Source organism: Nannospalax galili, unplaced genomic scaffold (assembly GCF_000622305.1).
Source record: "Nannospalax galili isolate Female #2095 unplaced genomic scaffold, S.galili_v1.0 scaffold856, whole genome shotgun sequence".
Taxonomy (NCBI): domain Eukaryota; kingdom Metazoa; phylum Chordata; class Mammalia; order Rodentia; family Spalacidae; genus Nannospalax; species Nannospalax galili.
In genome coordinates this window covers 114,865-140,570 of record NW_008339573.1, presented here as the reverse complement: position 1 = coordinate 140,570, position 25,706 = coordinate 114,865, and the positions used below count along the sequence as shown (strand labels likewise).

Below are 25,706 nucleotides of genomic sequence, written 5' to 3'. Positions count from 1 at the left end.
TTACCTACATGCAGACAATATATGCATACACATAAAATACATGCAAACACATAAAATTTTCAAAAAGGGAGACAGAGGGAAAGAAGGAAGCCTGTTGCCTAGATAAGCAGGTCACCATAGTTTGTGAACTCTCCATACAGACTCATTTCTTTGCCCTGAAATTCAGTGATTTGTTAGCTCTTACAAATCCCCAATTTCCATTTTCCTTAACAGAAGGAACTGGTAAACAAAATGTGGAGTTGGACCACATTACCCACCCACTGTGACACACTCCAGTGAATAACTTCAACATGAAAGCAAAATGACATTCTAAGCATAGCCTTTGCACTGCTTCTGCCTAGAGGATATGTCTACTACAGCCTCCTCTTGGATGCTTCACACTCAAGTCCAAAGCTGAGCCCTTGCTCTTCCCTCCATAGGCCTGATCCTCCTCTAGAGCTGACTATCCTACCCAAGTCAGAAACTAAGATGCTCTGAACACAGCCCTCTCCCTTTCCCCTCTTTCATTCTACCTCTACCTATCTCATCATCAACTATCAATTTATTTACTAAGTATCTTCTTTCCCCAGTGTTCCTGTTTACATGCCCAAATTACAATAAGCCATCCTCACCCCTCAGGTAAGGGAAACCCCTACAGGCTTTCAATAAGCCAGACCTAAGTGGAACAGCACAGTGAGACTGCAGAAGGCATACAGCTTTAACCTGCTCAAACCATGGTCATTGGGATACCCTATATATTGATTGGAATCAATATATAGGAACTCCTTTAAATAGCTCTCAATAAAAGCCACTCTTTTTTTTTTTTTTTTTTTTTTTTTTTTTTCCCAGACGAAGAAAAGTACTGAGGGAGCCCATTTAACAGCAGCAGATACTAGAAAGTGGGCTGCAGGGAAGATGGGTCTCCTGCATGAATTCTTCAGAAATGTCAGTGCCTTGGGAGCCCAGAACCTAAGGCCTACAATGAGAGGAGACAAATCCCAAGCAAGGAAAGCTTGGCTGGACACATTTCACCTTTTACTACCAATTGAAACAAATTCCAAGTCACTGCGCTAGTGTCTCCATTCTTACTTTATCCACCAACTTCCCTTGCCATAAGGAAAACCATTTGGTGAAACGATTTACATATGACAAAGCAGATGTAAAGAAGGCAATTTTCGGAAGGATGTTGGTGTTGATAGTACCTTGGAACTCTTTTCCAAAATAAAAGACAAAATAAAGGAAAAATCTAATCATGTCTCTCAGCCTCAACTCAACAGAAATGCTTCCTTCACCTTATTCCTGAAATTGGCCTTCATTCCACCCCAGAAGGAATAAATATATGCAGAATGAACAAATAAAAAAATAGCAGACTAAGAGCTAGAAAGAGGAGCAACAGGAGAGGAAGAAGGTCCTGATCAAACATTCTTTCATTTATTTCAACGCCTCTTAACACTTAATATGTACTATGTATCTCTGCAAAATGCCAGGAACACACGGGTGTGCCCAAAATGTGAAAGGAAAGAGCAGAGAGAGAACAGTCTCCTTCATCTCCCTAGTGTGGCAGCTTTCCAAATGCTTCTTTAACAGCACCTCCTGTTTTCCTGACATTAAAGCCATGCTTAACGGCACACGTGCAAATAAAAACTTCACCTTTTATTGTATCCAGTACTTTGGGGCCTTGTGATTTCTTTTCTAAGGAAAAACCTGTCATTCATCTCCTTGATTAAAAATTGATTTAATTTAGCTTTCATTAGGTAAGTACAAGGGGAAAACATACAGATTCACAGAGATAACTCGCCCAGCAACAGAACCGTGATGAGCTCCAACGACTACACAGTCGGGTCCCAGCCCACTGCCAATGAAAGAAAATTAAAAAGCTCACAATGTGGAGCTTAAGCTCCAGCCAAAAGGAATTATCTTCCCACAAGCGTCTCTGTCAGATTTTTGGTTAATGGAAAAAACTTTTCAAAGGGGAGGAAAGGAAACCCCAAGGATATTTTAATATAAAACTTAGAAATTCTACATTTTTTTCAAATTCCCTCGCAGGGAGAAAAGGCAAAGCGGTCTTTATTTCTCAGTCCTACTTTTCAAAATTTTTCTTATTGATATGACATTGTAAAATTTTTCAATTTGTAGGGAGCCTGGCTAAGGAACTTTAAGCTGTTGCACAGGGCCTCTGCAATAAGAGCTGAGGGCGGGAAGAGCTGATGAGAGGTGGGAGCACTGCTCTTGACCATGGAGCACCACAGGCTCAGCAACACCGCTTTTGGGCTACAGGACTGGGATCAAAAACCAGGCCGTCAAGCCTGTGGCAGACCACTTTTCCAGTCTTCGGCCTCCTACATTCTGGCGGTTATTTGGAGCAAACAGGCCGACTTCACTACCATGCCAGAGGATCCTAGGGTGCCAAGATCAGTAAATTACATGTATATACTTTGATTAAATGTTATAGATATTATTTAGTAGCCACAGCATAATGTGACTCTATTCTCCCCTTCTATGTTTTTTTACAACCCTCAGAATAAAGACCAAACCCAGGACCTGCACCATCCAACCCCATTCAATGTCTGCAGCTTTTCTCACCCTGTCTACTCACCCTTATGACTTTTTCTCCATGACTCTAAAACATCTTGTCTCCCACCTCCAGGCTTTTGTACATGTCATTCCCTCTGCTTGGGATGCCATTTCCCCTTATCTTTACCTGAAAAATTCCTACTCCTTTTGACTTCAGCTCAAAAGATTTCTAGATGACTTCCCCAATTCTCTCCATTGGAAGAGATCCAGTACTGTCAGAGCGTCTATCCTTTCCTGATCACAACTCTTACTATACTTTCTTACACAGTTGATCTTCTCCCTAGTAGACTGTAAGCTTTATAAACATGGGGACCACACCCATTCCTCATTTAACACAGAACATACCTAACAGCCTGGACTAGCTTGGCACTTGACACAAAAGAAATACCAGTCTCACTTCTCCATTCTACCTTGATTCACTCTAAAGCCCAGTTACGCACTTGCCGCCTCCACCACCATCATCCTACCCAAGCATTCATACTTCACAGTACTTACTGGATAGCAGGCCCAAGCCTTAACTTTAAGCATATTCATCAGCAGTCTATGTAGCACTTGCTAAGTCATTGACACAGTGTTTCTCCTGCCTTTTAAGAGACAAAAAGGGAATCTACACAAATAATCACCACATAGTATAATAAGTAACAAAACCGAGAGACATATGGGATGGAGGCAACACAGCAAAAGGGGCCTAATAATTAGGTCAGTCTTCTCAGTACTCTTCCCCTTAGCATCCCAAGCTAACTGTTCCTGTCCTTCCTCATCCTCACAGACAGAAATGCTCCCACACCTCCAGTTGGTAATTCAGATCAGACTTCTCCAGTCTGGGTTTCCATTTGTGCTAGATTAATTCAAATCCTTCTGGCTTCTGCTTTCTTACCTTCTCTTCCAAGGCATCTCTCACAAATATCTTGGCTTCTGCCCTATGCTAAGCCAACCTGCCTAAATGACTATTTTTCCATCTCTTCCCTCAGGGTCTTAAATGATTACTTGGTATTTATTTATTTATTTTGCATACTTTTAATTTCAGAACAAAATAAACAAAACAAAAAACAATACACAACACTCAACCCTGCTATTTAGTGAGGGAGGGAATTTTCCTGCCTTAAGACACCTAGGACAGGAGAGTATCTACTAAGACAGTAGAGAGGCAGGTGGGCCAGGCTGCTGGGGGAGCCACAGGAGGACTATACAGAGGGCACGGGCTTCCAGGTGGGAACTCTAATCTACTTCTTCCATGTGAGATGCATCCTCATCACCCTCTAGTGGGGGCATCTCATCAGGAACAACGGTGCTGGGCTCCTCTGCTGCCACCTCATCTTCATCAATGCCCAGGCCTAGTTTGATCATGTGATAGATGTGGTTGGAGTGGGTCTGGGGATCCTCAAGTGAGAAACCAGAGGAGAGCAAAGCAGAAAAACAGTGGTTAGATACCACAAAGTAGGTGGCAATGCCTTAACCGTACACATGTTGTTAGGCCCAAGGGCCTCTTCCATCCTTGTCAAGCGGAGTGCTAACCTTTTCTCCTTTCATACAACACAACTTGGTTTTTTTGTTTTTTTTTTTTTAAATCTGCATTTAAAGTTGGGGGTGTTGGCATACACCTTTAATCCCAGCACTTGGGAGGCAGAGACAGGCAGATCCCTGTGAGTTTGAGGCTAGCCTGGTCTACATAGTGAGTTCCAGGTCAGTTTGGGCTACAGGGAGACCCTGTCTCAAAAATACCAAAAAAAAAAAAAAAAAAAAAGCTGCATTTAAATAGAACATAATTTTAGCAGTCCCCATCTATAATGCAGAGAAGACTCAGAGGGGCAAAATACTAGGAAAAATTAAATATGAAGTAAATCATCCTCTATATAGCTTTCTTCCTCTACTTCTTCCTCTTAGAGATTCAAGTGCTAAGGGCATCGTGGCTGTGCTGGTTAGTTTTCACTGTCAACTGACAAAATCTAGAATCACCTGGGAAGAGACTTTCAACTGAAGAATTGTCTAGATCAGGTTGGCCTGTGGGTATGGTCTGTGGGAGATTATCTGACTGTTAATTGATATAGGAAGACCCAGCCCATTGTGGATAGCATCATTCCCTAGGGAGGACACCCTGAACTGAATAAGAGTAGAGAAAACTGAGTACAATTCAGACGCAGCAAGCAGGAGGCATGGCTGTATTCACTTCTCTCTGCTCTTGACCATGGATGTGATGTCACCAACTGTTTCTGATCCTGCTCTGACTTCCCCTTAATGATGAACTATAACCTGGAAGTATAAGTCAAATAAACTCTTCCTCCCCTCAGTTGATTTTTGTCAGGGTATTTTATTGTAGCAACAGAAATGAAACTAGAACAATGTTCTTCAAGAGGATGTTCCTAATTCTATTACATTCCAAGGAGATTCATCACTCCTTATTCACTAGCACTCTGGCACTGGCCCTTTGACTCTGAGTGCTAAGGTCACTCTATAAAGCTACCCATTAATTAATCAATGTGAACTGAGCACCTTTATGAACCAAGAATCATGTTCCCCATAACACCATGTTCCTATATATAACATGTATGATCAATATCTATGACTGAATCCCTGATTAGAAAACCAAGCCTCTCCTGTAACATATTCAGGAATATGTTAAAAAAATTCTCCTTAATAAACATAGATGCAAAAATTCTCAACAAAACACTTGCAAACCGCATACAGATGCACACCAAAAAGATCATTCACCATCATCAAGTAGGCTTTATTCCAGAGATGCAGGGGTGGTTAAATATATGCAAGTCAATAAGCGTTTTAAGTCATATAAACAGACACAAAGACAAAAACCACATCGTCATCTCAACATATGTACAAAAGGCCTCTGACAAAATTCAGCATGGATTCATGATAAAAGTCCTAAAGGGAATTGGACTGGAGTGAACATACCTCAACATAATTAAAGCTATATACAACAAACCCACACCCAACATCATTCTAAATAGAAAAAAGCTGGAAGCATTCCCATTAAAATCAGGAATCAGACAAGGCTGTCCACTATCTCCACTCCTTTTCAATAGTGCTTGAAACTCTTGCTAGAGCAATAAGACAAGAGAAGGAAATAAAGGAGGACTAATTGGAAAAGAAGAGGACAAATTATCCTTTTTTTGCAGATGATATGATACTATTCCTAAGGGATCCCAAAAATTCCACCAGAACTCCCAGAACTGATCAACACTTTCAGTAAAGTGGCAGGTTACAAAATTAATATACAAAAATTAGTAGCCTTTCTATATACCAATAACAAGCAATCAGAGAAAGAGTACATCAAAGATCTCTACAAGGAAAATTCTCAATCTTTAAAGAAAGATTGAAGAAGACACCAGAAGATGAAAGGATCTCCCATGCTCATTGATTGGGAGAATTAATATTGTAAAAATGACCATCCTACCAAAAGCAATATATAGATTCAATGCAATCCCAATAAAAATCCCCATGACATACTTCACAGAATTTGAAAAAACATCCTTAAATTCATATGGAAGCACAAAATAGACAGCCAAATCAACCCTGAGCACAAAGAGCAATGCTGGGGGGATTACTATACCAGATTTCAAACTACACTACAGAGCTACAGTCATAAAAACAGCATGGTATGTGCACAAAAATAGACACATAAATCAATGGAACAAAATTAAAGACTCAAACCTGAGTACACGCAATTTTAGTCCCCTGATACTTGACAAAGATGCCACGAACACACAGTGAACAAAAGACAGCATCTTGACAAAGATGCCACGAACACACAGTGAACAAAAGACAGCATCTTCAACAAATAAATGGTGCTGGCAAAACTGGATCTCCACCTGTAGAAGAATGAAACTAGGTCCTTATCTTTCGCCTTGCAAAAAATCAACTCCAAAAGGATCAAATGTGAAACTGGAAACTCTGAAACTGTTGGAAGAAAACACTGGCAGTAACCTACAAGATATAGATTTGGAAAAGGACATTTTAAATTGGACACCAGTTCTCAGGAATTAAGGTCATCAACAAGTGGAACCTCATTAAACTAAAAAGCTTCTGTGCAGCAAAGAAACAATCAAGAAAGCAAAAAGAAAACCCACAGAGGTGGAAAAAAATCTTCACCAGTGACACATCTGACAGAGATTTAACATCCAGAATATATAAAGAATTAAAAAAGCAAAGAATCAAGAAAGCAATTGACCCAATTAAAAGATGGGCTATGGATCAGAACAGAGAGTTTTTAAAAGAAGAAATAAATAAGGCTAAGAAACATCTTTAAAAGTATTCAACATCATTAGTAATTAGAGGAATGCAAATTAAAACCACCTTAAGATTTCATCTTACCCCAGTAAAACCAGCTAAGATCAAGAAAACAAATGATACCAAATGCTGGTGAGGATGTGGAGATAGGGGAACACTCATTCACTGCTGGTAGGATTGCAAATTCATGCAACCCATATGGAAAGCAGTGTGGAAAACTCTTAAAAAACTAAAAATGAACCATATGACCCAATTATACCACTCCTTGGCATATACCCAAAGGACATATCCTATTGCAGAGACACTTGTACAATCATGTTTGTTGCTGCTCTTTTCACAATAGCTAAGAGATGGATGCAACCTAAGTGCCCCTCAATTGATGAGTGGTTAACAAAAATGTGATACATTTACACAATGGAGTTCTACTCAGTGGTAAAGAAAGATGAGATAATGAAATTTGCAGGAAAATAGATGGATCTAGAAACTCTTATACTAAGTAAAGTAACACAGACTCAGAAAAACAAAAGATGTATGTTCTCCCTCATTTGTGGATCCTAGCACCAAACCCTTATAAACAAGTATTCTAGTCACTACCCATCAAAGAAGCTTCTTTTTCAAGAGACAGATATAATTACAGAGTTCCACAACTGGTCACACACAGAGATTGTCTGTGAATTGCCCAAGTCTAAGTGGCACATCTAGGATACAACTTCTACACCTAAGGCTCATGGAATATAGAACAAGGGATGAAGAGAACACTAATGCATCTTTCAATTCTCATCAACAAAGCTCCCTCATGCAACAGAGGGCCAGGAAAGCAAAAGGTCACAAATGGCCAAAATGCAGTGAATAAGAGTCTACAGAGTGTGGGTCCTTGGTCAGGACTCCTATATCAAAATCCACCTACGCAGGGTTCAGGAACCATTGTGGAAAAGGGGACAGAAAAATTGTAAGAGCCAGGGAAGAGGTGCATGACCATACAGAAACAGTCCTACAGGCACCTAGGACTCTTCTCATATGAACCTACAGCAATGGTGTCAGCATGCACAAGACCCGTGCAAACTTAAGCAAACAAAAACCCAGCACAAAACTATGAAAATGAGCAGCAGGTCCCCAATCTTAGTCAAAGAATTACTGGCAGCTAATTACTGCTGGGTGAAGAAGAGTTGTTCTTCTTTTTTTTTTTTTTTTAACTCTACATGTATGAGTGTTATGCCTGCATGTAGGTAAGTGCACCCAGGTCGTGCAATGCCACGGAGGACAGAAGTGACTGTTGGATTCCCCCGGAACTGGAGTTACGGACAGTTGAAGTTAGCTGCCATGTGGGTACTGGGATTCGAACCCAGGTCTTCTGCAAGAAGAACCAGTGTTCTTAATTGCTGATCCATCTCTCCAGCCCCTGAATTGCTCTTCTTAAAGGGGAGGACTCTAGATAGGCTGACTAGATCCCAGTGGATGAACTTGCACTGAGGGACATCTGGGGACACTAACTTTACATGATAGGCCTTAACAGAAGTGACAGAATGTATGAACTCCAATGGGAGGGGGGGTCTATGGGAGGGTGCCAAAGGGACAGGGAGTATAAAGATGATTTTCCATACGAAATACACAAAAATTCATTTAAGCTGGGCATGGAGGTGCAGGCCTTTAATCCTGGCACTCGGGAGGCAAAGGCAGGTGGATCTCTATGAGTTCAAGGCCAGCTGGGGCTACAGGGAGACTCTGTCTCAACAAAAAAAATATAAAAACAAAAATTCTCCAGTGTAGCCTGAGGTCAGAACCTGCCCTGATCCCCAATTCTCTTAGTTATCTGAGCCCACATCAGAGAGGCCTTTATTCAACTAAGGAGGTGCTGACATAATCTTTCTATACCAAGGGAGTCAGAGAAACCAGTGTTGTAAAACACAGCTTTAATCAAGTGACTTATTGCCTATTAGTATGGATTGAGGAGAATTTTTTCTCAAGGATCCAGAAATAAATGAAAGAACAAAAATTAATGAACATTGTAATTATCCCCTAAAGTTGCAAATCATAATAATCCCCCATTTGAAGACAAGTATAAAAAACAAGATTAAGATGCTTCAGGGATGCATTCGTGAAACAGCAGGTAACAGAACAGGTAAAATGTATTTACAGTATCTCGCTGGGGACAGGTAACTTTTGGCTAATAGCTATCAGACACTAAATGCCACTGTAAAAATAATATTCTCCCTTCTTCATTATAGAGCTACAGTTATCCATGGGAAAGCAGCAACATGACCATTTTGAATTATATCTAGGCATAATTCCATAGTCTAACTTGTTCCTAAATATCTAGGCACAAGCAGATAATAGCCAAGTTATACCCACTTATATTAGACTGCTTGAGCTAAAACAAGATGTCACAGATTGTTTTAAATAACGAAAACTAATTTTCTCAGAATTCTGGAGGCTAGAAGTTTAAGATCTAGATTGTAGCCAACTTAGTTTCTGGTGAAAGTTCTCATCCTAGCTTGCAGACAGCTGCCTCTTTACAGTATCCTAACATGACACTTTCTAGAATGTGTGTGTGTGTGTGTGTGTGTGTGAGAGAGAGAGAGAGAGAGAGAGAGAGAGAGCACACAAAAGCAAAAGCAAATGAGTGTGAGCAAGCAAGCTCATTGGTATCTGTTCTTATAGGAACGCAAACCCTATGGAATCAAGGCCTCTCCCATAACCATAACATTAATTACTACCTGTCTTCACTATACCAAGAGCTGGGGCAAGGACTGCAAGACATGAATTGGGGGGACACAAATATTCAGACTATAACTCCCCCTAAACCGAGAAACCTGATCCCAAAAACCAGTCCACATACAAGAAAGGAAAAGAGAAAGTTGGGTAAGAAAGCAACCTTGGAGAAACCTGCTAATGATGGGAGTGACCATGAGGTAATGGCCAAAATCTCCAAGTACAAGGGAGCCAAAAGTGGGCCCAAAGAGGAAACTGTCCTTATAACCATAAATTCCACTGTTTTTTGTTTTTTGTTTGTTTGTTTTGTTTTTGTCTTTTTGAAGCAGGGTCTCCCTGTAGCCCCAGCTGTACTGGAAATGACTATGTAGATTAGGCTGGCCTTGAACTCACAAAGATCCGCCTGCCTCTGCCTCCCGAGTGCTGGGACTACAGGCGTGTGCCACCATGCCCGGCTTATTTTTATTTTTTTATGATAGTGTCTCGCTATGTAGTCCAGGCTAGCTATGAACCCTTGAACTAGTGATCCTCTTGCCTCACCCTCTCAAATGCTGTGATTACAGAAAATGTCCTACCATGCTTGGTATAAATAAACTGAGTTGTTTTTTTTTTTTTTTTTGGAGAACACTTGTTTTGAGGGTTTTTAGTTTTTCTTTTAATATAAATAATGTTAATAAATATTTATTTTGTATGTATGATACATGTGTATGTACGACACGTGTGTGTGCACACAGACCACAATATGGGTATGGAGGTCAGAAGACAACTTTCAAGAGTAGGTTCTCTCCTTCCACCATATGGGTCCTGGGGATTGAACTCCTATCATCAGGCTTGCAAGCAATCACCTTTATCCACTAAGCCATTTTGCTGGCCCTGTTTTCTGTTCTTCTGAGATACAGTCTCACAAATATAGCCCAAGCTGGCCTGGAACTTATGATTCTGCCTCCATTTCCCAACTGCTAGGAATATAGGCAGGCATGATCATGCCTGATGTACTAGATTGTGTGTGTGTGTGTGTGTGTGTGTGTGTGTGTGTGTGTTGCTTGTGTATATGTGTGTGGTGTATATGTGGTGTGCAGGCAGGTGAGACTTCAGGTATCTTCCTCAATCATTTTCTACCTTAATTCCTTGACATAGGGAACATATAACAATTCTTTGCTTTTTATGTGGGTACTTGGAATTTGAAACTCAGGTCCTTGTGCTTGCAGAGCAAGTACTCTTACCCACTGAGTCATCTCTCAGCCTTACAAATAAATTCTTTAAGAATCATTTTCCAGGCTGGAGAGATGGCTCAGCAGTTAAGAACACTGGCTACGGGCCTGGAGAGATGGTTCAGTGGTTAAGAGCACTGACTGCTCTTGCAGAGGAACCAGGTTTGATTCCTAGCATCCATATGGCAGCTAAGAATCATCTTTAACTCCAGTTCCAGGGGAATCCAATGCCCTCTTCTGACCTCCGCAGCATTGTGTGACATGGGTGCACTTACACACATGCAGGCAATATATTCACACACATAAAATAAAAATAATAAAATTTTAAAATATTTTTTAAAAAAAGAACACTGGCTACTCTTCCAGAGGACCTGGGTTCAATTCTTAGCACCCACATGGTAGTTAACAACCATCCATAACTCCAGTTCTAGGGGATCCAATGCCGCCTTCTGACCTCCACAGGCACTGCATGACACAGGTGCACTTACATGCAGGCAATACACTAATACACATAAAATAAAAATAATATTTTTTAAAAAGAAGCGATTTCCCAAGCCAGGTGTGGTGGCACATGCCTTTAATCCCAGCACTTGGGAGGCAGAGGCAGGTCTCTATGAGACCAAGGCCAGCCTGGTCCACATAGGAAGCTCCAGGCTAACTAGGGCTACAAAAAGTCCCTGTCTCAAAAAAAAAAAAAAAATCCATTTCATAGAAGATAGACAAATAACAATAATAGTAATGGAATATCTTTCTCCATGTATATAGTAATATTTACTAAGTACCTGATCTACTGGTACCAACTACTAGCATGCAAGATTTTACATAAGCCTCATAATAATTCAGTACAGAAACTATTATCACCATGTCCTCCTCCCCCCTCATCATCATCCTTTATAGTGCAGGAGGTCGAATTCAGAGCCTCTCACATGTTAGGCAAGTATTTTATTTTATTTTATTTATTTTTTTATGTGTATGCATGTATTGCCTGTATGTAGGTAAGTGTACCCGTGTTGTGCAATGCCTATGGAGGTCAGAAGAGGCTGTCAGATCCCCTGGGACTGGAGTTACGGACAGTTGTTAGCTGCCATGTAGGTGCTGGGATTCGAACCCAGGTCTTCTGCAAGAGCAGTCAGTGTTCTTAGCCACCGAGCCATCTCTCCAGCCCCCAGGCAAGTATTTTTATCACTGAGCTACAGCCCCAGACACCCTCATCACCCATTTTTATTCTTTTTTATTTTTGTCTTTTTTGAGACAGGGTCTCCTTGTAGCTCCAGCTGTCCTGGAACTCATTAGGTAAACCAGGTTGGCCTCAAACTCACAGAGATCCACCTGCCTTTGCCACCCAAGTGCTGGGACTAAAAGCATGTGCCACCACACCCAGCTTTATCACTTTTCTTTCTTTCTTTCTTTTTTTTTTTTTTTTTTTTTTTTTTTTTTTTGAGACAAGGTCAAATTACCCATGTAGGTCTTGAACTTGGATCCTCCTGCCTCAGCTGACTGAGAAGTTGGAACTAAAGTCTGTATCACTATGACTGGCTTACCCTGTTTACCTTATAAATAAAATAAATTCAAGGGCTGGAGAATTGGCTCAGTAGTTAAGAGCAAGTACTATTCTTGCAGAAGACCTATTTGATTCCCAGCACCCACATTGGGCAGCTCACAACCACCCAGTGACTCCAGCCTCAGGAGAATCCAATGCCTCTGGCCTCTAAGGGGGCACCCACACTCATACATACATACCCCTCCACACACACACATATTCATAATTAAAATTAAATTTTTAAAAAAGAAAATAAATTCACATTGGTAAAAATTGTTAGCCCAAGATCACCAGGTACAGTAGGCATAATAATAGTTCCCTAAGATATCAGGTCCTATTAGACCTGTAAATGTTCCTTTAGAAGTAAAAAAGGTCTTTGCAAATGTGATTAAGCAGAGGATTTTAAAATGATTATCCTGAACTATCCAAGTATGGTCTAAATACAATCACAAGGGTCTTTATAAGGAAGAGGCAGAAAGAGACAGTTCTGTTACTGTCATGTCCACTGACTCTTGCAGTGTACTCAATAAATTTGCATTTTTCTAATATGGTCTAAAGGGTAAATCTTTCCACCAACTCACCACTGCCTCCATCTACCCACCACATTTGATGGCCCATAAGAGGAACAGGAACTTTACCTCTCCTTTTCCATTTCTCCCAACTTATTGTGAGTTAACATCCTGTGGGTTAGGAGCTGCCTGAAGGCTTTTGGCCAGGGCACCACTGGTGTACCCAGGCCTCCTTGTTTCAATGCATGCTTGCCACTATCCACCACCACCCTGAGGGGTGAGGGACCCAGCATCCTCTTTGCCTTAGGACTCTCAAGGACTCCACTGTTATTTAGGAGCGGCAATTTCTGGCAGGGGCAACTCTGGTGAAATCCAAAGCCCTCTGAGTTCTCATAGACAACTCCTACAGCCCTCTGAGGTGAGAGACACAGTTCTTTAACAGGTCTTCCAGGGAAATACTCATCCTCTCTGGCATCCAAGATCTCTGACCAAGGTAACTATTTGGTGAGATCAGAAAGCCTAGGACAGGGTGGCTTTACCTCATCCTGTAAAGGAGAAAAGACTATTTTCTTTCTCTCTGCTCACTCTGTTCTCAGCTGCTGGGCAATCTACCCACCTTACAGCAGGTATTCCCCTACACTCTAGTTTCTCTTTTCTTCCCTCCTGAGACCGACTTCATTTATCAGAGGACTTCTCCACAATAAACACCAGATTGAGTTCAACAGTTCCATCTCCAGATGAGGCTTTGACAAGGCTTTCAGGCCCTCCCATCCCAAGCCTCAATGTCCTTAACCCCCCTGGACCAGGCAACACAGACCTAATAAACCATCCCAAGCATGTTTCTCTTTTCCTGGCACCCCATGGAGTCCCAGTCAGAATGAATGATAGAAAAGACCAATGTATCACCCCCACTCAGCTCGAAGAAGCTACTGAAGAAAAAAATTCCAACTAACTACCCAAGACTGGGTTTGTTAACTCTGTCAGGGAAGAACTGTGGAAAGAAATCCATGATGAGTGTTGTGGAGTTTGGGGCAGGATTGGAGGGAGAGGAATGGAAGGGTTAGATATGACCAAGACACATTGTATACATGTATGAAATTTTCTAAAAATAAATAAAAATATTATTTTTTAAAAAGAAGAAGGCCATGTCTAAGAGATTAGAAAGAAAATAGGTCCCTATCAGGGAATTTCTTCAAGGTAAGTCTGTCCAGAAGGCATTCCCCAGAAGAAAACAGTGGTGCTATTCCAGCCAACCCACAAGCAGTGGGTGATATAACTGAATACTGCCAATAAAAATTAACCACAATCTGGACTTTGGGGCTTGTCATTTTTAATTAAAATCATCCTAATAGGTAAATAAATAAATAATCACAACCTGGTACTACAGCACTGCAATCCTATAAACCCAATATCCAGAATAAAGTAACTATCAGCCAGCCAGAATTTCCCTCATTTTCATGGTGGAAATAGATTGGGGGGGGATGGGTTTTTTCTTTTGTTTTTTGGGGTTTTTTTTTTTTTTTTTTTGGTCTTTTAGCCCCAGCTGTCCTGGAACTCACTATGTAGACCAGGCTGGCCTTGAACTCACAGAGATCTGCCTGCCTCTGCCTCCCGAGTGCTGGGATTAAAGGCGTGCACCACCATGCCTGGCCCAGGGATGAGGTTTTTTACAAATCCTAACTAAAATAGGAGAGCACCAAAAATCTCACAGCACCACCACAGGGCCTATACTCCCACCACCTCCACAAGTCTCAGGCAGGTGGTTCTTCTGTTTCTGCCAAGCCTGCTACATCCTTGCAGTATACTCAATAAGTGTGCCTGTTTCTACAAGAGAAGAAAAAGAAAGAGGCAGAGCAAGATTTGACAAAGGTGACATAAAGACAAAGCAAAAATAGATGCAAAGATACTACCTTTGAAGACTCAGAATGATGTGGGCATAAGCCAAAGAACACTGGTAGCTACCTGGAGTTGGAAGAAGCAAGGAGCAGAGTTTAACCTAGGCCTCTGAAAGAAGCACAGCCCTGCCTGCACCTGGATTTCAGCCCAGTAATACTCATCTCAGACTTCCAGAACTTTGAGAAAATAAAACTCTGCTGTCACAGCACCCACGGGTTAGTACATTTATAAGTGGCAAAGCCAAGCTCTGAGCCTGGATCCTTCTGACTCCAGCCTTACACTCTTTGAGTACTATGCCTTGCTCCTTTTCTGCACCCAAACCAGACCTCTCCTCTGAGGAGTGACCCTGCCAAAAACTGAAGCAGCTAGTAATGACAGCTCTTCCACTGCAGAGCCTTCAGAGGAGCCTCTCTTTTCTTCCACCATCATCACAGAAAAAGCTTATCAAGAGACTAAGCTAAATTTTTAGTGTTCTGATGAGCACATACAGGACCAACAGCCCAGAATTCAACATCTTCATGAAAAAGCAACTCCAGCTGTCTTATAAAGATTTTCATCTACTTTATTTGTTTGCACTTAGCTGTATTTCAAATCATAAGCTCCTAACCTGTGTTTCTCTGCTCTATCTGGTTCACAATTTGCTCTTCCCCACACAGGCATGTTTGGGGACTGTCAATCCCCAAGCAGCTCACCTTCCCTTCTGCCCCTGAAAAAGACCTGTTCACCACTCTTCAACAAGGAACACTAGAAGGAAAAGGCCACCCTTCCCCTCTCTAGAAGCTTTCAGGTTGAAGTCTGATATAGTAGACTGGCACAGGGGTACCTCAAGTTAACAATCCTGTAATTAACAAGCATGCTAATAAACACATTGTCAGGACAAAGATATAGCATCCCAAAATGTACTTTTTGAACATATTCTGACAAGTACACTTCAGCTTTAATTATTTATAGCACTTCAAAGTGAGGGTGACAAAAATCAGGCATGGTAATACATACCTATAATCCCAACTCTTGGGTAGTAGAAGCAAAAGGATCTAAAGTTCAAGGTCATCCTCAGCTACATAGCAAGTTCATGGAATACATGAATCCTGTCTACAAAAAAGGTAGTTGGCAAAATATAGCAATGTTTTCTATAAATAATGATGTTTTGTTAGTACAGGACACTATGGCTGCCACAGCTATTGATTCTTTGCTAAAGACTGGTTTGGAGTTTCTGGAAGAACATATCAGTTTGGTAGATTAACAAAGGGGAAGACTTAGAATTTACCAATGTAGTAAAACAAATGACATTAAAGTATTCCAAGTTCCAGTTTCTATTTTGCTAAATGCTTTTTCTTTTCCCTCCTCAATCCCTATTTTCTCGTTTCCTCTAGCTATTTTCTACTATCTTTTCTCTTGCCAAGAAGGTTGATATTGGTCTATTTGGGGTTGCTATAACAGAATGCCTGAAGCAGTAGTTTATAAAGAACAGGTTTCTTAAAGTTTTAGAGGCTGGAAGTGTATAATTCAGAATCCAGCATCTGGTTACGCAAGCACCTTTTCACTGTGCCCTAAAACAGCAGGTCAGATGAAGGTCAAATTCATCCCTCAATCAGCAACCTACTCCTGTAGTAACAGCATCAATGCATTCATGAGGACAGACCCTCTCAGGACCTAATCACTTCTTAAGGGTCCTATCCCTCAGCACTGTTGCATTCGGGATTAAATTTCTAACACATGAATGTAGGCCACATGCAAACCATAGCAAGGTTTAGCTTGATTTTCTATGTCTCCCACAATAACAATTATAGCTAACATACAGAGTTATTTACCATGTATTGGGATTATGCAAACTTATGTCATGGTTACCAACATTACCCTCCCACCAAAGATGAAGAAATTGAGACTCAGAAAGATTAAGCCATTTCCCAAGGTCGCAATGCTAATCAGAACCAGAATTAGAAAGAACATCTGATTCTAAAATCTAAGTTATGGTTGGTTGGGAGGAGGGGGAAATTGGTGAGGTTTCTTGTTTTTGTTTGGTTGGGGTTTTATTTGGGGGGGGGGCATTGAGACTGGGTCTCCCTATAGTTCCAGCTGGCCTGGAACTCACTATAAAGACTAGGCTGTCCTCAATCTCATAGAGATCCCCTGCCTCTGCCTCTCAAGTGCTAGGATCATATGCTATCATGCCTGCCCACCCCCACCCCCCTTTTTTAAAGAATAATTTGAGGAACTGGGGAAATGGCTTGGCAGTTAAGAGCACTTTGCTGCTCTTGCAGAGGACCCAGGTTTGGTCCCTAGCACACACTTGGTGGTTAATAACTGTCTATAACTCCAATTAGAGAATTTGATGTCCTTTCCTGGCCTTCACGGGCATTGCATGTACCAGTGCACTTATATACATGACGGCAAAATACCCATACACATAAAATAAAAGTAAAAATAAATAAGTCAAAAAAATTAAGAATAGTTTGAGCACATTGCAGGAGAGCCATGGATTGGGCCATAACTGAAGTACTACCTGCCAAATTGTTGGGTCTTGTTGTTGTTGTTGTTGAGACAGAGTCTCATCAAACTGCCTGACTTCTTCAAATGAGCTGGGGGGCAGGGGGGTTGTGACTCTGTCACCTACAAAAGACCTTAAGGAAACAAATCCACAAATCTTTGATTTGAGTCTCTGCAGTGCTCAAAAAGTCTCAGAGACTCTTAAAACTGCCCAGAAAACATCTTCCACGCCTCACAGTCTCACAAAGAATCAACTGGAAAATACACAGACCCTAAAAAAGTTTGAAGGGGGAGGTAAATGGATCCAGCTTGATCCAGATGATCAAAGTCTTCAGTAACTAGTACCTGAAGACAACCTTCACCTACCTGAATCTCAGCAGGGTATCACCAGCCACATTCTTATTTCAATTTCACCAGCAAGAAAATAGAAAGTCCTCAAGTCCAGGAGAGAAAATCAAAAGGAAGGAATAGGAGAGAATGAAGATCAAATTCCTGTTTATTATGTATCAGGAGGTTCTGGTTTTTTAAGCTTCTTATTAAACATTCTGGCTCCACATTCATTTTCTTTGCTTAGTCCTAATTATTGCTCAAGCTCTCTTCAAATGGGTCCCCAAAGATGTTGAAAACATGAATTGAAAGGCTAACTTGTTTCATGGGAACTGCAAGGAGCCTCCTTGACATCTTGCTCTGAAATGATACTGTGTAACTTCATAAGCTAATACCCCAAATTAACCAAGGTAAAGAAGTCTCCATTTCCCCTGGTAACAGGGCTCATGGAGGTTAAAGGGCAAGGGAAAAGAAAGACTGTAATAAAAGGGTGGAGGGCATCTCCTTATTTACCAGGATATGCATAAAAACTGTATGGTGACATATCCCTTTAATCCAAGAACTGGTGAGGTAGAGGCAGGCATGTCTCTGTAAGTTCCAGCCAGTCAGGGCTACACAGTGAGACCCTGTCTCAAAAACAAAAGCAAAAACAAAAATAGAAAACAAAACAACTGGCTCCCAAATTACTAGACCAGTACTTATACCATCAAAATTCCAAAGCCACACTGACTTTCCTGATGGGCCATCAGGATCCTGGGAGGTGAGGAACTAGGGCAGCAAAGCAAGGGAATGTAGAAGAAATGTAAACTGTAAATTAGGCCCGGAAGGCCTGCTATATCTATCTCCTGCCAGGAGCTGGCAGAGAAGGCCTGAGTCAAGTTTCTGAAAGGTAAGACCATGAAAGGGGACATTAAAATAAATCGAGAGAGAAAAGAGAAAAAGATCAGAGAAGGAAAGTCTTACTGTACTAGGTTTGCAATCTGTCTGCTTTCAGAGCTGAAGTTCTGAGTACCACATTTTTTTAAGGTTTATTTTAAGAGCTTTGAGGCCTCTTGAAAAAAAAAAAAAGTCACTAATTCTATCTTTCAAAGTCTCTGGATATTGTTGCATGGAAGACTTTTGCATGAGGATGAGCTCCTTCTTTCCTAGAGAAGTCTATTCCTTGGAACTTGGTTATGCTCATGCATATGTGAGCACATGTGTAAGAGAAACAGCTGAAAGCTGTTTCCACAGCAGTCTATTATCCCATCAGATGTGTGGGTGAAGAATATGGAACAGAGCTAGGAAGCCTGATCCACAAATCCTTATGAAGACAAAGGTTGTAACTACTTTTGGAGTTCTCATTCAGGATATTTAAGGTTAAGAATAGGGAACCAAGGCAACTCAAAGTTCATTCATTTTCAACAACACAACAAATCAATCCAGTTTGGGGTTTGTTTTTTTTTTTTTTCTTTTTGGTGTTTTAGAGACAGGGTCTCCCTGTAGTCCCAGCTGGCCTGAAACTCAGAGATCTGCCTGCCTCTGCCTCCCAAGTGCTGGGATTAACAATCCAGTTTTTTAAAACACAGAAAAGGAGAATAAAATTGAAAGTTCATTAGGCATCAGAGAAATTTAGGCCATCACTACCATGAAGGTCAGAAGCATCTCCAGCTTAGAGACTCTGGCTAATCCACTTTCACATGCCATGGAATCCTGGATAATCAAAATGGGGTAGGAGATGCATCCAACCATCCCAACCCTCTTTCTATAATCTCTCTCTCTCTCTCTCTCTCTCTCTCTCTCTCTCACACACACACACACACACACACACACAAACAAACAAATAAACAACATGTTACTATGTTATTGTCACAGGAATGGGAAAGATGAAACAAAATACCCTGGTCAGAAAAATGGCTGTGAAAATTTCTGAACAAAAACACTCATTTGAAGAGAAATCACAGAAACAACACAGGGGCCCCTGAAATAGAGCAAGTGAAAAAAGATTAAAGGAACTATATCATCATTTAGCCTAGAAAAGACTGAAGAGGAGAGGTAAAAGAAACGAGAAGAGGCTTATTTCTCTCATTATTATTAATGAGAGAAAGTTCCTTGTGAGAGCCATTCAGTACTCTACCAAAAACCCGCCTTCTGGCTCCAGAACTTTCAAATACCTGTCTTGCTGGCTTATACCTGATATTCTATTAAAAGAGAGGAAGCATTATTAAAAATGAGCTTCTAGAGAATTTTAAACGTAAGTTGAAGATTATCTCACCCAGACAGATAAAGGATGATTACAGCAAGTGAAAACACTGACTGCAGGGTAGGGGTAACAAGTGGCCAAACATCCTTAAGTTGGCCATAAGACTTTCAAAGAAAAGAAATACACAAAGAAGAGAACTGGCCAGAAGACTGTCCAATATTTTTCATCTGAGAGACATGTAAACAGAGAAAAGTCAACATCTAAGTAAGGAATCTTTTGCACACTCCTTTAATCCCAGCACAGCAGGCAGATCTTTGCAAGTTCCAGGTCAGCCTGGTCTACATTCCAGGCCAGCTGGGGCTACAGGAAGACAGTGTCTCAAAAAGACAAAAAGGAAAAGGCAGCACTGAGAGGGTGACATGAACACTAGAAATGAGTACTAGCCACCATCTGCAACAACTACGGTTCTCAATAAGCACAGAAAAAAAGGGGACCGTTAAACTGGCCCAGGGTTTTACAAGGCCAATATTTAGCATGAAAAGCCAGACCACTGCTAGAAAGAGAAGCACTACCCCTTCTGATGATTCAAGGCCTCACCTTGCTGCCCACTCACATTCTGTGAATTTGTTTCTATCTGGCCACGTCAGTTTGTCAATTCTTGGCTGATGACCTTGTCTGAGAACTTTAGCAGTATTGCAAAAAAATTTCAGTAGAAAATCAAGAGTCAAATAAATTTGCCATGTCCTGGTGAGGTTTTGTATTTGTTTTATTCCAAGCAAATACATTAAAGCTTGCTTCCTTATTACACAAAACCTAAAAATCAATGCTCAAAGCCCAGCAACTACAAACTCCTCTTTCCAATAACAAAATGTCAGGAAGAAAAAGGGCTACATAAAATGAAGCAAGGAGAAAATAGCTTCTCCTCAGAATGGTCCAATTATAGAGGGGTAGAGAAGAGGAAAGCACTTAATAAATAATGAACACAAAAGAAAATCATTTTAATTACATTTATTTAGGAAATAACACAATATGAATATGAATGCCTGTGTACCCAGGTTCTGAGTTATAAAAGAACACATTCTCATTTACAAGCTCATTAATTCATGAGCTGAAGCAACATGAGGTTCTTACCAGAAGCCAAGGAGATGCTGGTACTGTCTTCTTGAATGCTCAGCCTTCAGGCCATAAAGCTAAGATAAACTTCTGTCCTTTACAAATTACCCAGTCTTGGGCATTTTGTCACAGCAATAGAAAATGAATTAAGACAGATAGTTATGCTATGGTAACTTAAGTAGTCATTTCATAGTAGCTAAAAGGGAAAACTTTTTCTCATTAATACAGCAGAACTGAGATGTGACTGATTAGGAGCCAATCAAGTAAAAATAAGTAAGTGTTCCTGGCAGAAGGTATGGTTGGAACAAAATCTCTCTCTATAAAGAGCAGAAAAGTCACTGTGGCTAGACCATAGAAAGCAAAGGGAATGGTGTAAGAAATTAGACTATTGGGGCTGGAGAGAAGGCTCAGCGGTTAAGAGCACTGACTGCTCTTGCAGAGGACCCAGGTTTGGTTCCCAGCACCCACATGGCAAACAACCATCTGTAACTCCAGTTCCAAAGGATCTGATGCCCTTTTCTGACCTTCACAGACACTGCATGATATGGATGCATTTACACAATGCAGACAATACATTCATACACATAAAATTTTTTAAAATAATAAACAAAAATTAAAAATTAAATTAAATTAAAAAAAAAAGAAATTAGGGTGCCAAGAAAGGCAGGCAGTGATCAGATAGGAAGTCTTATAACCAGTGTAAGAAGTGGGAGTTCATTCTAAATATGAGTGTTAGCCATCAGAAGATGTGGGAAAAGGAAGTAACATATTCTATAAAAACTTGAAGGAAGTTGGCAACTGATTCCAAGATATAAGTGAACATTTTTATAACGTTATCTGGCCATGAAAGTTCAAAACAGTTTAATTTCTCAAGAGAAATGCTTAATTGTTCACTAATTTGTCAGTTCTGGACTCTATCCTATGTGAATTGTAATAAAAGTTTTAAATATGTTATTTAATCCTCATCCAATATTACAAGTAGATATTACATTTTGACTTTACGATGAGAACACTGGAGCTCAGAAAGGAGCAGACATGACTTGTCCAAGGCCACACATGTACAGAGCACATCCAGGACTAGGACTCACCTCTGTCTGACTCCAAGAGCCAAGGCCCCCATTCACTGTGCTCTCATGACTCTACCACTAAGGTGGTTAATCTTCACTGTCAATTTCATTGGACTTTGAATCACCTAACATGTTTCCAAGGAGGAATAACTGAGGAAGGAAGGCTCGTTATGAACATAGGTGACATCATCCCAGGGGATATGGGTCTAGACCGAATAAAAAGGGAAGGGGGGGAGAAAGTAAGATGAATGTTGACAGTCTGCTTTTGTGATCTGCTGAAATTTGAATTATCAACCCCGCATCACCACAGACAAAAAGACCTGGCCGGGATGCTGCTATGCCTTGTCTGCCACAATGACCTGTATCCCCTTGAATCATGAGCAAAAATAAATTTTTACTCCCTTAACTTGCTTCTGTAGCTAATAAAACCTCTTCTCTGAAATAGGAAAAAGAAACAACAATTCTTTCAGATAACCATTTGAGGATTCTACCCATTTTTTTCCCTCTACTCCAGATGTTCACCTTCCCTAATGAAAGACACGGACTGGGGCCTAACTCTATAAATACCTCCTCCATTAATACCCAACCACACTGTCTCATGCCTGTGGCCAGCCTCTCCTAACACCTACAATCCAGTCCATGTTTCTCTCCTTATGAGTTCTCTAAAGAAGTATAATCCCCATTAGTCTCAGAACACCTGCCATGTGCCAGTACATGTTATGCATTATTTCATTTCATCCTAACTGCCCCTGAAAGTGGTTACAGGAACACTACTCAGATAAGTAAAATGAATCACAGAAGTAATCAGTATAAGGTAAAAATTAAAAAAAGGGGGGGAGTCAGGGAAGAAGATGATGGGATAGGAAATACCAAAACTGTTCTCTTCTCATATAAAACAAATCTTTCTGGTGTAACTATTTTAGAACTCTGGGGACAACTGAAAGGTTGCAACTTCCAAAATAACGTTTTGTTGGTGAATTGTTATTTTCTGTCTATTTTGCCTCTTACCACTTGTGACTATTAATATTTAATTATCAACCTGACAGGACCTTGAATCAACTAGGAGACAAACCTTTGGGCATGCATGTGAGAAAGTTTCCAGAATGGGTTAAGTGAAGTGGAAAAACCCACCCTAAATGTCAACAGTCGCAGCATCCCATGGATTGTGGTCCTGGAGTAAACAGGAAGGAGAAGGAGAGCTAAGCACCAACATTCCTTTCTTGCTGCTTCTTGACTGTTGATACAATGTGAACAACTGTCTCATGCTCCTGTCTCGGGCCTTTGCCACCCAAGATGAACTATATCCTGAAACTATGAGCCAAGATAAACCCTTCCTTCCTGAAGTTGCTTTGTCAGATATTTTGTTACAGAAATGAGAAAACTAATAGGGGCTGGAGAGAGGCTCTTATTTTCTCTTCAAGAGGACTCGAGTTCGGTTCCCAGTTCCCAGCACCCACACTAGGTAGCTTAACTCACCTATAACTCCAGGTCTAGAGAATCCAAAGCTCTTTTTCTGGCCTGTGGGTACCTGCACATAGCATGCACTCACATATGCACAGAAAGATCAAAGAAAAGTAACTAAAACACCACTAGAACAGCTACCTATCCCTTAGCCCCACAGCAGGCAGCTGTGTAAGTATTCCTGAATAGCTTGTACACAGTTTGTAGGATTAGGCATATACAAAGGAGTCCCTGGCATTCAAATACTGGAGATCTTGTGCCTGACCATAGACTGCTGCTTCTGTTCACAGAGCAACCCCACATATGGGGAAAACTAGAAAATCACTATACATGACCATGGGAAGGAACAGACTCAGACTCTTAAGAAAATATTAAGTTTATAAATAAGGCTGATTCTCACAACACAGATAACCTATAGCAATCAAAACAAAGCAAGGAAAACAGAGCTAAAGTATAGTTCCATGGTAGAGTGTTTGCCTAGCATGTACAAGGCCATGGGTTCAATTTCTAGCACTATCACAAAATACACTGCAAATCTTGAAGAAGGTAGACAATCTGATTTCCAGAGTCATCATGCTATTAGATTTCTGTGTCCAGCTTTTAACAACATTTAATCATTCCAGTATGATGGCATATGACTTTAATTTTAGCACTTGGGAGGCAGAGCTAGGCAGATCTCTGTGACTCAGAAGCCAGCCTGGACTACATAGTGAGTTCCAGGACAGTGAGGGTTGCATAGTGAGACCCTGTCTCAAAATGAAAAGAAAATAAAAGATTTAATATTACATATATAAAATACATGCTGTTTTCCTTTCGGGATTTCACAATCATCTTGGGTCCTTCAGCAGACATCAAGAATATATACATGTATGTGTATTAAATATAACGTATAAGATGTAATACTGTGGCATAAGCAACTGAAGGAGATAAGAAATGGACCTGTTAAACAAGCAGAGTTTTTGTATTATTGTTGAAATTCAACTGGCTTAAATTCAAATGATCATTATAAATTTAGGATGTTAAATGTAATCCCCATAGTAACCATAAAGAAACTAGGTAAAGAATATATAAACTAGGTAATGAGCAAGAAATTTAAATTTTTCTGGGGCCTGGGAGATGGCTCAGTCAGTAAAATGAAGAGCAGAGTACCCACATAAAAAGCTAGGCATGGTAGCACACTTCTGTAATCCCAGCATGGGGAAGGTGGAGATTGGCAGATTCCTGGAGCTCACTAGCCAGCCAGCCTAGCCAAATCTGTGAGCCGCAGATTCAGTGAGAGACCCTGTCTCAAACTATAAGGTGGAGAGTGGCTGAAGAAGACCCCTACATCAACTTCCAGTCTCTACATGCACACATGCACGCATGCACACATACACAAAAACACATATACACACACACCACATACAGTTTTTTTGCTTCTGTTTTTTGAAGAGTGTCTCCCTGTAGCCCCAACTGTCCTGGAACTCACTATGTAGACCAGGCTGGCCTTGAACTCACAAAGATCCACCTGCCTCTGCCTCCAAGTGCTGGGATTAAAGGCGTGCACCAAAAAAGAAATTAAATCACAAAAATTACCTAAACACAAAAGTCAGGTAATACAGAATGAGGGAACAAAAGACTATATTGCAAAATTACAGATTTCTTTCCTAAATCAGTAATTATTTGAAATGTAAATGGATTAAGCCCTCCAATCAAAAGTCAGAGGTTGGCAAAATGGCAGGGGAAGGGGAATGCATTTAAAAAAAAAAAGTACCAATTTTATGATCTCTTACAAGAGACTTACTTTAGATCCAAAAATCACAAATAAGTTGAAAGTGAAAAAATTGACTATTCACAGATTTCTTTCCTAAATCAGTAATTATTTGAAATGTAAATGGATTAAGCCCTCCAATCAAAAGTCAGAGGTTGGCAAAATGGCAGGGGAAGGGGAATGCATTTAAAAAAAAAAAGTACCAATTTTATGATCTCTTACAAGAGACTTACTTTAGATCCAAAAATCACAAATAAGTTGAAAGTGAAAAAATTGACTATTCTCCTCAAACGACCTCAAGAGTAAAAACAAATCAGTTTATCGGGTCCAATTGTATGTCCTTAAACACCCAAAAGGGGAGTATAACCAAAGATTAAAGGGGCCCATATAGTTTCATAAGAGCATACATATATACATAGCTAAAAGTTACTTGACAAACAGCAAAGCCAGACAGGCAATACCTTCAGTCGAGTTGTTGGCCAGAATGGATAAAGGCTCTTCCAGATAGTAACCCAACACACTACTGGAAAAATGAACAGCAGACCCCAATTCTATCCAAAGGAATACTGACAATGGATTGCCGTAGATGAGGAACAGCTGACCCTCCTGGAACAGGGACCTCTGGCTGACTAGATTTACCAGAAGGGCAGATGGGGGGA

At 40.6% G+C, this 25,706-nt stretch overlaps 1 protein-coding gene and 1 non-coding gene across 3 annotated transcripts in view; both read right to left on the bottom strand.

Annotated features, from left to right (window-relative positions):
- Nucleotides 1–25,706, bottom strand: part of Sil1 (SIL1 nucleotide exchange factor) — a 314,878-nt gene that overhangs the window by 255,955 nt on the left and 33,217 nt on the right. The window contains exon 1 of one of the 2 annotated variants that reach the window (XM_029564109.1): nucleotides 17,514–17,591. The exons of the other annotated variant lie outside the window; for it this stretch is intronic. The gene's annotated coding sequence lies outside the window, so the exon portion shown is untranslated. Of the gene's footprint in view, nucleotides 1–17,513; nucleotides 17,592–25,706 lie in introns of those variants that run through there. 2 annotated transcript variants of the gene reach the window in all.
- On the bottom strand, nucleotides 3,965–4,090 carry LOC115070601. The gene has a single exon (XR_003849749.1). It is a non-coding gene; the product is annotated as a U6atac minor spliceosomal RNA (small nuclear RNA).